Genomic DNA, 14,924 nt, shown 5'->3' with positions numbered 1-14,924 from the left:
AGTATTTCCTCCTCTTCAGATTTCTGGAAGAGTTTATGAACAATAGACATTATTTATTTTCATATGATTGAAATACATCACTAATGAAGTGTTAGTGCTGGGCTTGGAGTTTTCTTTCTGGGAAGGTTTTTAACTAAAAATTCAATTTCTTTAATAGATACAGGGCTATTTAGCTTGTCTATTTCATCTAACTATACAGTTTATTTAAGGGCATTTCATCTAAGTAGTTGAATCTATTGGCATAGAGTTGTTTATAATATCTACTTATTATTGTTTTAATATCGAAGGATAATATAATTTTGAGTGATGTCAATTTTTATTTTTGATGAGAATGTAAACACAACATATCAAAATTTAATACTTCTTTTCTATTTTACTGATTTCAGTTTTTATTTTTGTTTTCCTCAGTGTATTTTGAGTTTGATTTGCTCTTATTTTTCTGATTTCTTAAAGTGAAATCTGAGATTATTGATTTTCAAAGACCCAGTTTTTCAATATAGGTGTTAGTGCTGTAAATTTACTTCTAAATACTCCTTTGCTACATCCCGTACATTTTGATATGTGATGTTTTCATTTTAATTCAGTTCAAAATAGTTTCTAATTTTACTTTTATTTTTTCATTGATCAGTGGGTTTGTTTATAAGTATTATTTTATTTCTTAATATTTAGGGATTTTTTCAGATATCTTTCTGTTATTGAATTCCTAAATCTTTCGTTGGCTGGCAAGTTATATAAGTGTAAATTAGGTAAAGTTGGTTGATAGTGATGTTTAGGTCTTTTATATCCTTATTAATTTTTTGCCTACTTGTTCTATCATTAACTGAGAAAGAGAGATTTTTAAAACTAATAATTCTTGAAATTTTATTAGTTTTTTCTTTCCTGTATTTTGAAACTAGGTAAATAATAGGTAAATAAATGTTTAAGATCATTATGTCCTCTTAATGAATTGACCCCTTTATCATTATACAAGAATCATTTTATCCTTAGTAATATTTTTTTGCTCTGTAATCTACTTTGTCTAATAGCCACTGCTACTTTCTTTTTATTAGTGGTCCCATGGTATATATTTTCCAGGTTTTCACTTTTAAAATATTGTTTCTTCATCTTTAAAGTGGATTTTTTAAAAAACTGCATGCAGTTGAGCCTTGTGTTTCATTCCAGTATGACAATCTCTCTCTTTTAAATTGAGTGTTTAGACCATTTACATTTAATGTGATTACTGATGTAGTTGAATCTGCTTATTGTTTTCTATTTGTATCATCTCTTCATTATTCCCTTTTCCATTTTCTTGCTTTGTTTTTAATTTATTAAGAATTTTTATGATTTTATTTTGTCTTTTATTGGCTTATTACTTCTATTTTTTGTTTTATTACATTTTACTGCTTGATTTACAATTTATAGCAACACTATACAATTTATGATAGTCTTACTTCAAGTAATATTATCTCACTTTATATATGGTATAGCAATCTTACACTAGCATACTTTCATTTCTCTTTCCTAGCCTTTATCCTATTGTTGGTCATACACATTACTTCTACATATGTTATAAACCTAAAAATAATAATTTTTGTTTTGAATAGTCAATAATATTTTAAAGAGATTTAAAAAGAAAGAAAGAGTCTTTTATAGTTCTCCATATATACCATTTTCAGGGTAATTATCATTTTGTGTAGATTCAGATTTCCACCTGGTAACATTACCTTCTGCCTGAAGGAGCTCTTTAACATTTCTTGGAGGATATGTATGCTGATGAGCTGCTAACATTTTCTTCAGCTTTTGTATTTTTGCAAAATCTTTATTTTGCCAGTATAAAATTCTAGATAAATTTTTGTTCAATAATTTAAAGATGTAGATAGACCCATGTTGTTTTGCTTGAATTGTTTTCAAAAATAAGTCTGCTGTAATTCTTATATATGTTCTTCTAGAATATGATGTATCATTTTCCTCTGTCTGCTTTTATGATTTTTCTCCACAGGTTATAAGCAGTTTGATTATTTTATGCCTTAATATAGTTTTCTTAATGTTTCTTGAGCTTGGGGATTTTTGAAGTTCTTGCATCTGTGGGTTTAATTTTTGTCACATCTGGAAAAATTTCAACCATTATTTCTCAGATACTTGTTTACTCTTATTTTTGTGTGGATTCCAATTATACATATGTTATGTAGCTTGAAGTGGTCTTATAGTTCAGTGATTCTGTTCACATTTTTTCATTTTCCCCCCACTGTTTTATTTTAATTGTTTCTATTGATAAATCTTTAAGTTCACTTGTCTTTGTTTGACATGTCTTATTTGCTTTTAATTCCACTCGATATATTTTTCATCTCAGACTGTATTTTAAAAAATCTTTAGAAGTTAAATTTGACTCTCTGTGACATATCCAATATCTATACTTAGTCTTTTAATTCCATTAACAAATAGAATATAACTATAATAAATGTTTTAATTCCCATGTCTACTCATTCTATTATCTGTGTCATTTGTGGATCAGTTTCAGTTGATTGATTTTTCTCCTCATTATGGATTGTATTTTTCTGCTTCTTTGCATGGCTGGTAATTTTTTATTGGATGCCAAAAATTGTGAATTTTACCTTGTTGAGTGCTGAATATTTCTGTATTTCTATAAATACTTTTGTAGATTCCCCCTCCCCTCCTGGTATGTAATTAAGATACTTGGAAACAATTTTTATTTTATTTTTTCCATTACCATTTATCCCCTCTATGCCCTCTTCCCCCCCCCCAAAACAATCACCACACTGCTGTCCATGTCAATGAGTTCTCTCTCTTTTTTTCTTTTTTGATCAATCTTCCCCCTTCCCCCCCATACACACATTTGGTCCTTTTAATGCTTGCTTTTAAGCTCTGTCAATTGGAACTAGTACAGCCTTTAGTGTAAGGTTAATTTTCTCCACTACTAAGCCAATGCTGTTTTGAGTCTTCACCAATGCCCCTTATGTTTTGAAGTTTTGTATTTTTGGTTATGGGAAAATAAACTATTCCTGGCCTTATGTGAGTTCTGGGATTGTTCTTTCTGATGCTTTTGGATATCTTTCTCTGACCTTGGTTAGTTTCCTTATATACATGAGCTAGCTTATCAGTAATTGCTTAAATTCTTGTGAGGGATTGTTCAGATCTCTGCAAGTCTATGTGCAGATCTCTCTCCTCTGTTACTCTGCCCTATGAACTATAGTCACCTTGGCCTCCCTATACTCCCAACTTTATCTCCTTAATTCACTGAGACCATAAAGCTCTGCCTCTGTACACTGCAGTCAGTAATCTCTTTATGCATTTATTTTTCCTTTCTCAGGAATCACTATTCTTCATTACCTGATGTTCATTGTCTGCTAACTGTTGTTTTCATATATTTTGTTCATTTTTTTAGTTGTTTAAGCCAGAAGGGTAAATTCGGTCCCTGTTTCTCCATCTTGGTCAGAAGCAGAAGTTTCCACATATGTGAAGAAATTATATAATGCATTTTAAGCGTGCATTGTATTGAGTGCTTCACACATAGAAAAATTTCAATAACAGATGGTTACTATTGTTATTTCTCTGCTATGTTCTGTCAATGAAATTTTATTTTATATGCCACCTTCAGTTGGAAGCCTTTCTGGACTATTGCCTCCACAGATAGCTTATTACTCTTTATTCTTTGTATTCACATCACTTTTACATACGTTTATTATGGCACAAATCTGTGCTGCAAATTTTGGTTTACTTTTTGTGTTAGATTGTAAGCTCTTAGACAAATAAGCTCCATCTTGTTTATCTGTTCTTAGTTTCTAGCACATAATAAATACTTAGATATTTGTTGCAAAAATAAATAAATGAATAATCAAGAGTGTCTTACACCTTTTATAAAATAGTCAGGGGTAGAATTTTTTATTGGAAAGGAAAGAGGCAGATTGAGAGTATGGGAACATTTGAACAGATTGAAAGCAGAAAAAGATACAGTATTTTGGGGATCCAAAGAACAGCATGAGAGCAAAACGTGGTTGGTTGATATGAATTAGTAATATACAGTAATAATGATAATGATAGTAATAATAACAGTTTCTGTTAAAGTGAGAGAGGATAGGAGAGTATAGAATGGAGAATGGGAGAAACATACTGTAGTGTGTCAATGAAATCATTTTCTGATTACATTGTTGTAATATAGATGGTAATATTGGTAATGTTATGTAAATGTATATTGTGTGAAACCTTGTAACTTGAAGTGTTGTAATAAAGGCTTTTACACAAAGTGCTGAGAGAATACAACATAATTTTTGGAGTAGGTGTACCTTGGAAGGAAGTGGAAGAGATGGATTAACTGAGAAGAACCAGAAAGGAATTCTAGCTAGTAGACAATAACATAAACCCAAAATGGTATTGGCCATAAATAAGCATAATGTGGCAAGAAGAACAAATGGACCTTGGAGTTGGGTTCATAGGCCTTTATGCTCATCTCCGTCATTGGTGTGACTCTGGACAAATTACTTAGCTTGAGCCTCAGTTTCCTCATCTGTAAAATGAGTGTGGTTGTTGGGAAGATTATCTGATGCATAGAGAACATTTATTTTATATCTGGCAGATAGTGGGTCCAATAACTATTAGTTTCTTCTTTTTAGACATTCTATATCTTCTGATGAGGAAAGGAAAATGCTTCAAGAAGGACTTTGTGACCTCTCATCAATTTGTATAAGAGCCCAGGTATAATATATATATATATGTATATATATAATTTATGAGTATAACTAATATTCCCACTTATTTCTTATTTCCGTGGCAAATGAAGATTGTATTGCATTTTTGTGGTCTAATACTAAGGCCTAGGTAACTTTAACACCCAGTTTCTTTACATTTCCTAGTTTAAACTTTTATTTAAAAAGTATTGGGATTATTGGCTAACCTTTACATACAAATTAAACCATTTTACTACCACAATTAAATATTTTTAAGAAATGCTTCTATTGATAGGGGACATAGCTATTGAATGAAAGATTGGACAGATGAGTATCAAAAATCTTAAATTTTCCAAACTTTCAAGCCCATCTGTATTTATTAATTTATGATATAATTGACATGTAACATATTAGTTTCAGGTATAGGTTATGCATTTTATGAACAAAATCAGTTTTTTAAGAATAATCACCCAAGGATATGTTTTTAATTGATCTTTACAGAGAGAGAAAAAGAGAGAGAGAGAGAGAGAGAAAGAAACATCAATCGGTTGCCTCCTGTAAGCACCCTGACTAGGGACTGAACCTGCAACCGAGGTATGTGCCCTGACCTGGAATCAAACCTGTAACTTTTTGATGTATGGGATGACGTTCCAACCAACTGAGCCACCCAGCCAGGGCCAACAAAATCAGTTTTGATCTCAATTTCCTATCATGGAAATGATACAATATAAAGTACAGAGTAAAGTTTAGAAACCTTTGACTTTAAAATAATCAGACCTTATAAATCTCCAAACAACTTATAAAAGACCACTGTTAATGTACACTACTCACAAAAATATTTTGTATATATGAAGATTTTAAAAGTGGTTCTAACATAACTAATCTAGAAAATGGAGAAATCTTTTATTTCTTCACTGAAGGAAAAGTTCAAGACTCTTCCAGTTAACTAACTCTGTGTTTGGTTAAGAGAACTAAAGAATTTGCAGTCAAGTAGAATAAAAAGTTATAAGCCATAATAGTTTTGGAGCCAATTTTCAGCACTGTTTTTGGTTCTTGAATACTTTCAGTGATACATAGAATTTATAAATGTGGTACATAATGCTGCTGATCCTGCTAAATGAGGAAACCACCTTTAGTCCTCTGCCTGGTATTTCAAGTGTTGGGTGCTGAGTTGTCAAGGATCTGGCATGGAGTGGCACCTGGCTTCATTTGCTCCCTTTGCTATAGACTGGTTGTTTGCATTTATGAATGTTAGTCTGGCCTTGATGACCGTTTGCTTGGTTAGAGTCACTTCATTTTTAGTTTAAGACATTGCCTCCAGGATGCTTGTAAACATGTTGAGAGGCCGAGTTTTTGATGGATCTCACAAAACTCCTCTATAGGGCATGAACTGAAACCGAGGAGCCGACAATATTAATAATTCAGCAGTTGGCAGTATTGTGGATATTAACGCATTCGTAGTTCACCTTGACAAACCTTGGCCCAATCACATTTGAAAATGAATTTAGTCATCTCATTTTAGTCTCTGGTGAGTATTTTAATACTTTCTTTCAACCATATATGAAATAGAGAAAATATTAATCTCCCTTTAGAAATGCAAGGTTCATAGCCCACATGACTGTGTGTTGTGAAATAAAAGAAAATATGTTAACAATAAATTGCCATCTTGATTTAATGAAAATAATGTTTAGGAATTTTTATATTATATTACGGCTGATTTGGGATATTTTAAATTGCTCATTTGTTCAAAATTTCAGGGCAAAGTACCTATTTTGGTGTTTCAGGTAAACATTTAACTCTTAACTTTAAATAACAAGTAGATTTATGTATTTAATGCAGGTAAACTGTATAAAGCATTTATCAAAGAATTAAAACATGCTAATTATAATAAAAAGTACAAATAATAGCTAAGTATACTTAGTATTTAGGGCTTACAGTGATTTTACAAAAATTACTTTCATGGGGACATAAATGTATCTTTCTGTATTAAAAGGCCTCAGGAATGACATGATTTCTATTAAGTTATTAGTTATTCCAGGATAGGCCTCATAATTTGTGGAGCCTAGAAATAACATGGTAATGATTGGAGTGGAAAGATCCAGATCCTTAAAATTTGCTGGCTTGTTGAGCTCTCTGAATAATCTATGCCTTTCTGGCACATTCCAAATGCATTTAAAATTGCAAAAGAATTTTTTTAGTTATCTAACCAAGCTTCTTTCAGACTAATATAACCACTTTGTTGGCAGATTTCCTCTTTTGAAGGATATAAATAAGGAATTAGAATTTTCATATAAGTAAAAAGTATATTATTTGGTCCTTGAAGTATTTGGGTTCATATTTTTACTGAGAAGTCCCTACTATTACATTCAAGTTGAACTATAAGGGGAAAAGCTTATAAATTTGAAATAACTTTTTGTGGTGATAAAATGTGGTTTACATTACTCGGTGAAAAACATTGACTTAATAAAACTGAAATAAACAAATCAAATGGAGACTCTTTTGTTTTGGCTGCTTATAAAAATGATTTTAACTTTTAATGAATTTCAGTACAGTCAGAGACTTATGTCTCAATATTATTTTCATTAACATAAATCTTCAAATGGGCAATTATGTCCACATGATAAATGTATGGGGTTAATGATGGTAATTTGCCACCTGTGTCATGAAGCAGCTCCTTTTGATCCTTATGTAAAAATTTCCATCGTTTTCTTGGTAAGGCTTTAGAGTGTAAAAAAAATCTAAATTGAAAGGGAAAAAATTTAACACTTAAAAATTTCACCCTTGCCAAGGAATGAATCATGCAAAAGGTCTGAAAATAAGTAGAAAAGAATTAGAGGTATATTTTAGATAGCAGATTGGATCCATTCAAAGAATTTGTAAGAGTGTCTTTATTATGCTATGGTACTAATAAATGGCATTGCGCTATCAGCTTAGTAATAAAAAAGGAATAGATTTGAAATCATAAGCTGGTTTAATAACTTTGGCTCAGTTTCTCTCCACTTCTGTATTTCTTGCAAAGGAGAATGCACTACATCTCTGTGAACAACCTGTATTTCTCTTGCTCTGGAAAATCGTCAAGTCCAACTGGGCTTTTGACACAGACTAAGTTATGTGGATTAGGTAAAGCTGATCTTAAAAGAGAAAAATTGGATACTCAGCAAACCCCAGCAGATATTTTGAGATACTCTTGGAGCTGATAAGAGTTGTCATAAATTTAAACATAACCTTTCCCAGCACAGAAACTTCACTAATAAATGGCTTTGAATATTTTATGAATGACTGAGCACCCTGCTTTGCTAATAAGTCCTCTGGAAGCTATGACTTTCTGGGGATGGTTTTGCTTTTGGATGAGGGAGTGTTGAAGAGAAGGTACTGATGAGCTGTCATATAATTTTACAAGTTGCATAACTGCTTTTAACTACGAAACTATCTGATTAAAATAACAATTGAGTTTGTAATTTTTTCTGAACAGCTGCTGCTACAGGGGGTCATTTCCTTGGAGAGCTTGAAAATAATCGTACTCTTGGTACATGAGTTACGTAGTCTTGTGTTTTACAGCAAAGCACAAAGTTTAAAGCCTATAGAAGAATGTTATTTGAAAGCTGTCAAACCATGTTAAAAAAGACTGCATCGTCAAAAGGCCCTGGCGGCCACGATTCTGCATGTAGCCTTGTCTTATTCATTATAAAATGCATGTTTATAAAGTTCCACAGAGCATCCAATTCCCAACTCACTTATATCAGCAAGACTTAACTTGCTCATTAATCTAAATTCTTTTGCAACTTTAATCTACATGTTTAATTAATCATAAAATGAGGCGGTAAGTAATTTCAGCAATGTGTGGCTTGTTATCAGATGCATTTAATCACTCTTCTGTGAGCTCATTTGGAAACACCTGAAGATGTCGAGTGCAGTTTGAATAAGCATAAATTATTCTTTGTCAGTGTACTTCACTCAACTAATAAGACATTAATTTAAAAGGCACTGTTTGTCATTTTTAGATCTTTACCAATATTTTTAGCTTGGCAATATAACTCTAATTGTATATATGATTCACAACTAGTGCCCGACATAGGAAAGGGTAAGAGTTTAATTTGTTTTTCTTATTTACATGTAATTATGTTATGTAATCTTAGTTTTTAATGAGGATTAACTATCTTGTAAGTATTCGTATGCTTTTGGAATAAGGTACTAATAAATTATGGTTAGAAAAATTATTTGTTGGTACAAAGGGTTGTGATTCCTTATTTCTTGCCTAGGTTAGGTCTGAAAGGATGTGAGGTTTGGGACAGGGCATTGATTTGAGAATAGAAGTATTGCACGGGAATGATATAATACAGATACTAACCTTTAAAAAATCCAAGTAATAGAACTATATTTAGCAATCTCACGTTATAACATATATACTACATATATAGACCGGGTACCCTAAAATAATGACAGTCCCATCCCCTTCCCAGTCTCTTAACATTATTGCACAGTTGATGATAGCAATTTTTAAAAAGGCAAAAAACCAAGAACAGCAATAACAAAAACCCACTCATAGCTTCAGAGCAAGAAAAAATTCATGAGAGCTGAATGAGTTATATATCTTGATGTCAGGAGTATAGGAATAAAAATTGCATTTTATAGAATGTCATCACCTGTCCTGTTTATGCCATGAGAGCAGTGACACATGGTAAGAATAATTATCTCAGTGGAAACAAATTTATTTACCTGCCGTGGAGCATCCCTGTTCATCTTACAAACTCATCTCACTCATACGCTTTCTATGAATTGTCAGCAGTGAGCCAGAGGGTATGATTCCTGAAAAGGGAATATTGGTTTGAGCTGAAATATAGCCATATTCTCCATTTTTATTTGATGTGCACATCTCCTGGGCTCCTTCTCTTTCTTCAGGGATCCTTTACACTGAGCTAACAGCTATTTATATGTCCATTTTTTACCTTATGACTCATGACTATGTAAAATTTTTTCTTCCTATTTTCCTTTCTAAGGGAAAACAAAATGCCAGGAAATATCATTTGTACTGTTGAAGTCGTATGGACCATAGCTGCACATCACAGTGAAATGCCACTTACCCTTATTTCACTTAAAGAACTATAACTTGTTTTTTTAGATTTCCTGATGAAAACCTCAAACACTGGGTCCTTCTTTAGAATCATTCTTGAAAAACAACATTTTATTTGAACTTTCTTGATAAGAATACTTTTCTCATTCCTATAGAATCTTAGTGGATAGACACAAACAGTCTAATATGAAGGCTTGCTGTCAGTTTTTCTTGGTATGGAACCTCTCAAACTTCTCTAACTCTCCTACCCTTGGAAAAACCTGAGATAATTTTCCAAACATTTATTTTCTAACTTCTTGTTTTGGGTGCAAAGAACATGTGTGAGAGACATGCCCTGTTGGCCTATTAGGTCAGCATGCTAGTAAAGAAAGGGATTACTGATGCCAGAGAAGGGTGGGTGAAGGATGCGTGAGGAGCACGTGCAGTGTGGTATTTACCAACACATGTGCTCTTGGGGCGATTTGGAAAGCCCGACTGGACAGCAGAGTCTTCAGCTGCTGTGGGACTTCAGGCTCAGCAGATGATTGAGAATGTCACAGTGCAGTGCAGTTGGTTACAGGCAACACTTCTGACCTTATACTACAAGTATCAATGTCTTATATTAAAAATGGGGGAATAATGATATATTCAGTTATGCTTTATGCTTCACCTCAGGAGAAGGCCTGATGTCTCCCACTCCTCTACCCCCAATTTCTTAAGCAAGTGAAATTCTATTCTAATTTTTACTGAAAAGGTCTTGTGTTATTTCCTACAAAAAACTTCATAATTCATGCCCATCCTTCTTTCCTTTGACTCCAGGCTTTGTCTGTCAACATTGTTTGCCTTTCTATAGCAAGCTAGTTTTTCTTTATCATTAGAAATTGGCTTTTATTAGGTCATTTAGATATCATATCTGAACAACACATTTGGTGGCTTTATGAGAAGTTGTGATGCTAGATGTTCAAAGCTCTGCCTAGGTGACATTTTTATGGATCCACATAGCCTTGCTCATATATGAAAACAAGGCATTGGGTTATACAGATGGTTGTTACTTCTCTGGAATTTTCATGAGAATGGATTAACTTGTAGTTTTGCTAACTTCTTAGTGCTCTCTGCTTTAGAAACTTTGTGTATTTTTTAAGACAGCATCTAAATCACTTATATTCAGGAAAATATAACAGTGTATGTAGTTTTAGAAACTGTCTGTATATTTCCATTACTCATAATCCATAGTATTGGCATGGTTATCACTCTTGTTGTAATATTAACAATGTATTTGAGCCATAATAATACTTTGCTTATGCATACTTCCAAGTACTGTATTTGAAAATCCCAGACTTCATATATAGTAAATGAGGAAGTAATTTGTAACTTGCACATTGAATTCTTACTTTTCTTTTTTATTTTTGCTTCCCTTTTGTAAAGCATATGACCTACTTAAAATGGCTGATAGTCAGTTACCTAGTTTTTTAGTATTTCTTTATATCACAAAAAAACTTTCTGAAGTATACACAGGGATGTATTTGTAGGCAGTTTTCAACTTACTAATAGATAAAATTCTGAAAGTTTGTTGTTTGGAATAGATATTTATATAGAAACCATGTTATAGATGGTGATTTGGTTCCTTGGGCAACCTAGTGAAACTCATTTACTTCATAATATGGCCGAATTATACTATTGAGAGTACTATAGTAGCTAATCAACTACTGTCCATTAAATGGTTTTGATTTGAAATCTCATTTTGAAATCTAACTTTAATAACATTATTTTGATGAATTTCTGGTAGTGGGATTTGATTTTTTCTACCCCCACTCTACTAGTGCACAGCAGTGGAAATGAAATACCCCTTGGAATGGAATTTGGGAGGTGAGGAGGACTTTCCTAATGTCTCTAGCTATGGAAAGTAACTGGGTATTCTGCCTGAAGTAGGAGGGAATGGATGACCATGGTATGAAGTTGTATATCTGTTTACAAATGAAGGACATCCTATTGGAGATTTAAATATTTTTAGAGTAAAGAAGGAGCATTTTCTAATTTTACACTGATGAGCCAAAGGGTGGAGAAGGTCAATACTTCTCCTCATTCACTATGTCTCACAGTATATTCCAACTATTTTCCTTTTTTAAAAAAGTTATTTGAAAGGGCTTTATTTTTAATCAAATAAATTCATTTTTATTGAATTTATTGGGTGACATTGGTTAATAAAATTATATGGATTTCAGGTGTACAATTCTATAATACATCATCTGTGTATTGTATTATGTGTTCACCACCCCAAGTCAAGTCTCCTTCTATCACTATTTATTCCCCCTTAACCTTCTTGTACCCCCTCACCCCCTTACTCTCCCACCCTACCCACCATAATTTTGACTAGCACTGGTGAGTAGTTCAGTTTCTAATGCCAGAACAGTTTTGGAATGTATTATTTATTAGGATCATATAAGATGAGGTGATATATGCATATAGGAAGCAGCTTAAATTAACTAAAAATTAAATATTCCCAAATACATGACAATTCACCCAAATGATGACCAGTAAGTAGTCCTGCTATTAAACAACATTATGTCCTTTAAGAGAGAAAGTCATATGAAAGTGCAAATAGGTAATGGAAAGTTTATTTGGTCACATGTAAAACATTATCTTGAACCTCAGAAATTGAATTATAATAATCCTTTTTACTTAAAATTTGGCAAAATTTTATATCTATTTTTTATTGTTAAGGGGAAAGTATGAAAAAGGAGAGTAATGGAGATAAAATGAGAGAAGTGGTATTTAAAAGGCTCTAAAGATTTAAGTTGTCAGAGAAAACAGTTTGATGAATTATGGGTGAAATAGAAAGAATTTAGTTTCCCAAAGTGTAGGGGGAAAGTGCTTGGCAATACAAACTATGTATTTTTCTTAACCCAAGGAGTTCAAAAAACCAAGAAAAGAAGCATTTGGCAAAGTGGAAACTCAGCTGACTTCATGCCTACCAAGTGAAAAATCTGATTCTTTATCATTTAAGCACATAGTTGGGTAACTCACAGAGCTACCCAGTGTATAGGTTGCAATGGCAAGAAGCCAATGGTGAAATCAAACTCATAAGCACTCTATAGAAAACCCCTCAAATTACTGCTGTGCTGTTGCCAGCTGTACTGCCAGGGAACAAGAGCTGTACATATTTCTGTGGGATGACTGGGCTGCTTAACACAGCTTGATTGGCTCTGTTCCTGCCCCTGTTCTCTTTGGCTGACAGCTGACCACCATACTGGTTTGGTTTAAAATAAGACCAGAGTGAACGCAACTACATATATGCACCTTCCTTTTATACAGTGCTCTTTTCACACTATCCCAAACCCCATCCACATCTTACATATCTTGCAAAAGGAGATATAAATATAACTGAGTTTCTTTAAGTAAAGCATGCTGGGTGACATGCTTTGCTGTCCTTTTATTCCACAAATCCATCGGATTTTTAGAAGAGTCATTTCCTTGGTCTTTTATTGGTAAGTGCTTGAATTTATTGAATGTGGAAAGAATGACATCTTAAATTCTTCTAATTGTATTACTTTTTCTTCATTTAAAAAAAAAAATCTTTATTGTTGAAAGTATTACAGATGTCCCCCTTTTTCCCCCATTGACCCTGTCCACCCCACACCCTCTAGGCCTTCACTACAGTATTGTCTGTGTTCATGAGCTATACATATATGCATATAAGTTCTTGGGTTAATCTCTCCCAGTCACCCCCCCCCCCCCCCAACACTTCCACCTTCCCTCTGAGATTCTTCAGTCTGTTCCATTCTTCTACGTCTCTGGATCTATTTTGTTCATCAGTTTATTTTGTTCATTATATTCCACATATGAGTGAGATTATGTGATGTTTGTGTTTCTCTGACTGGCTTATTTCACATAGCATAATACTCTCCGGGTCCCTCCATGGTGTCCCAAGGAGTAAGAGTTCCTTCTTTTTTTTACAGCTGCATAGTATTCCATCGTGTAAATGTCCCACAGCTTTTTTATCCACTCATCTACTGATGGGTACTTGGGCTGTTTCCAGACCTTAGCTATTGTAAATTGCGCTGCTATAAACATAGGAGCTCATATATTCTTTCTGATTGGTGTTTTGGGTTTCTTAGGATATATTCCTAGAAGTGAGATCACTGGGTCATATTTAATTTTTTTGAGGAAACTCCATACTGTTTTCCATAGTGGCTGCACCAGTCTGTTCCCACCAACAGTGTACTAGGGTTCCCTTTCCTCCATACCCTCACCAGCACTTGCTATTTATTGATTTACTGATGACAGCCATTCTGACAGGTGGGAGGTGATACCTCATTGTTGTTTTAATTTGCATCTCTCTGATGAATAGTGACTTTGAGCATTTTTTTATGTCTCTTGGCCATCTGTATGTCCACTTTGGAAAAGTGTCTAGTTATGTCCTTTGCCCATTTTAAGTTGGATTGTTTGTCTTCCTTTTGTTAAGTTGTATGGGTTCCTTATATATTTTGGTTATTAACCCTTTATCCGATGTGTCATTGGCAAATGTGTTCTTCCATACAGTGGGCTCCCTTTTCATTTTGTTGATGGTTTCTTTTGCTGTGCAGAAGCTTTTTATTTTGATGCAGTCCCATTTGTTTACTTTCTCCTTAGTTTCCCTTGCCCTAGGAGATGTATTGGCAAACATATTGCTATGAGACACGTCTGAAATTTTGCTGCCTATGGTTTTTTTTTTTTTTTTTTTAGGATTTTTATGGTTTCACGGCTTACATTTAAGTCTTTTATCCATTTTGAGTTTATTCTTGTGTATGGTGTAAGTTAGTGGTCTAGTTTCATTTTTTTGCATGTGCCTGTCCACTTTTTCTTCATTTTAAATAGTTGCTTGCTTCATGTTCCTAGAACTAGAATGGTTATTCAGAAGCCATCTAGTTTTTCTTTCTTGCCCTTGGATAAACTGATAGCTACTTTTGCCTTATAGTCTTTCAAATAAGAAGACAATACAAGATACCCCAGTGGCACTAGATGGCTTCAGTTGCTACATTCCATGAATTAGAGAAAACTTTACATGAGGAAACTGGTTGGCTCTTTCCCTGTTACTTGAGAGCCATAGATTCACATGTTCTAATTCCCAGTAAGTTAGGAGGATTTCAAACATTTTTTATTATGATGCAGACTAAGAAGTAAATTTCTATTCTGATCTAGTATGCAATTTTATATAACTGAAATAAAAAGCTTTC

The 14,924-nt window shown here is 33.3% G+C and overlaps 1 protein-coding gene across 23 annotated transcripts in view; it reads left to right on the top strand.

Moving 5' to 3' along the window:
• The window catches only part of SOX6 (SRY-box transcription factor 6), a 514,047-nt gene that overhangs the window by 91,723 nt on the left and 407,400 nt on the right, over positions 1–14,924 (top strand). For 7 of the 23 annotated variants that reach the window (XM_016225180.2, XM_016225186.2, XM_016225187.2 and 4 more), the window contains exons 3-4: positions 4,608–4,689; positions 6,044–6,189. The exons of 15 other annotated variants lie outside the window; for them this stretch is intronic. The gene's annotated coding sequence lies outside the window, so the exon portion shown is untranslated. The remainder of the gene's footprint in view (positions 1–4,607; positions 4,690–6,043; positions 6,190–14,924) is intronic. One more of the 23 variants, XM_016225188.2, reaches the window with a different exon arrangement.

The sequence above is a fragment of the Miniopterus natalensis genome, chromosome 11 (genome assembly GCF_054644295.1).
Source record: "Miniopterus natalensis isolate mMinNat1 chromosome 11, mMinNat1.hap1, whole genome shotgun sequence".
Lineage (NCBI taxonomy): Eukaryota > Metazoa > Chordata > Mammalia > Chiroptera > Miniopteridae > Miniopterus > Miniopterus natalensis.
Note: the sequence above shows the minus strand (reverse complement) of the source record. Positions and strands in the feature narration are given on the sequence as shown.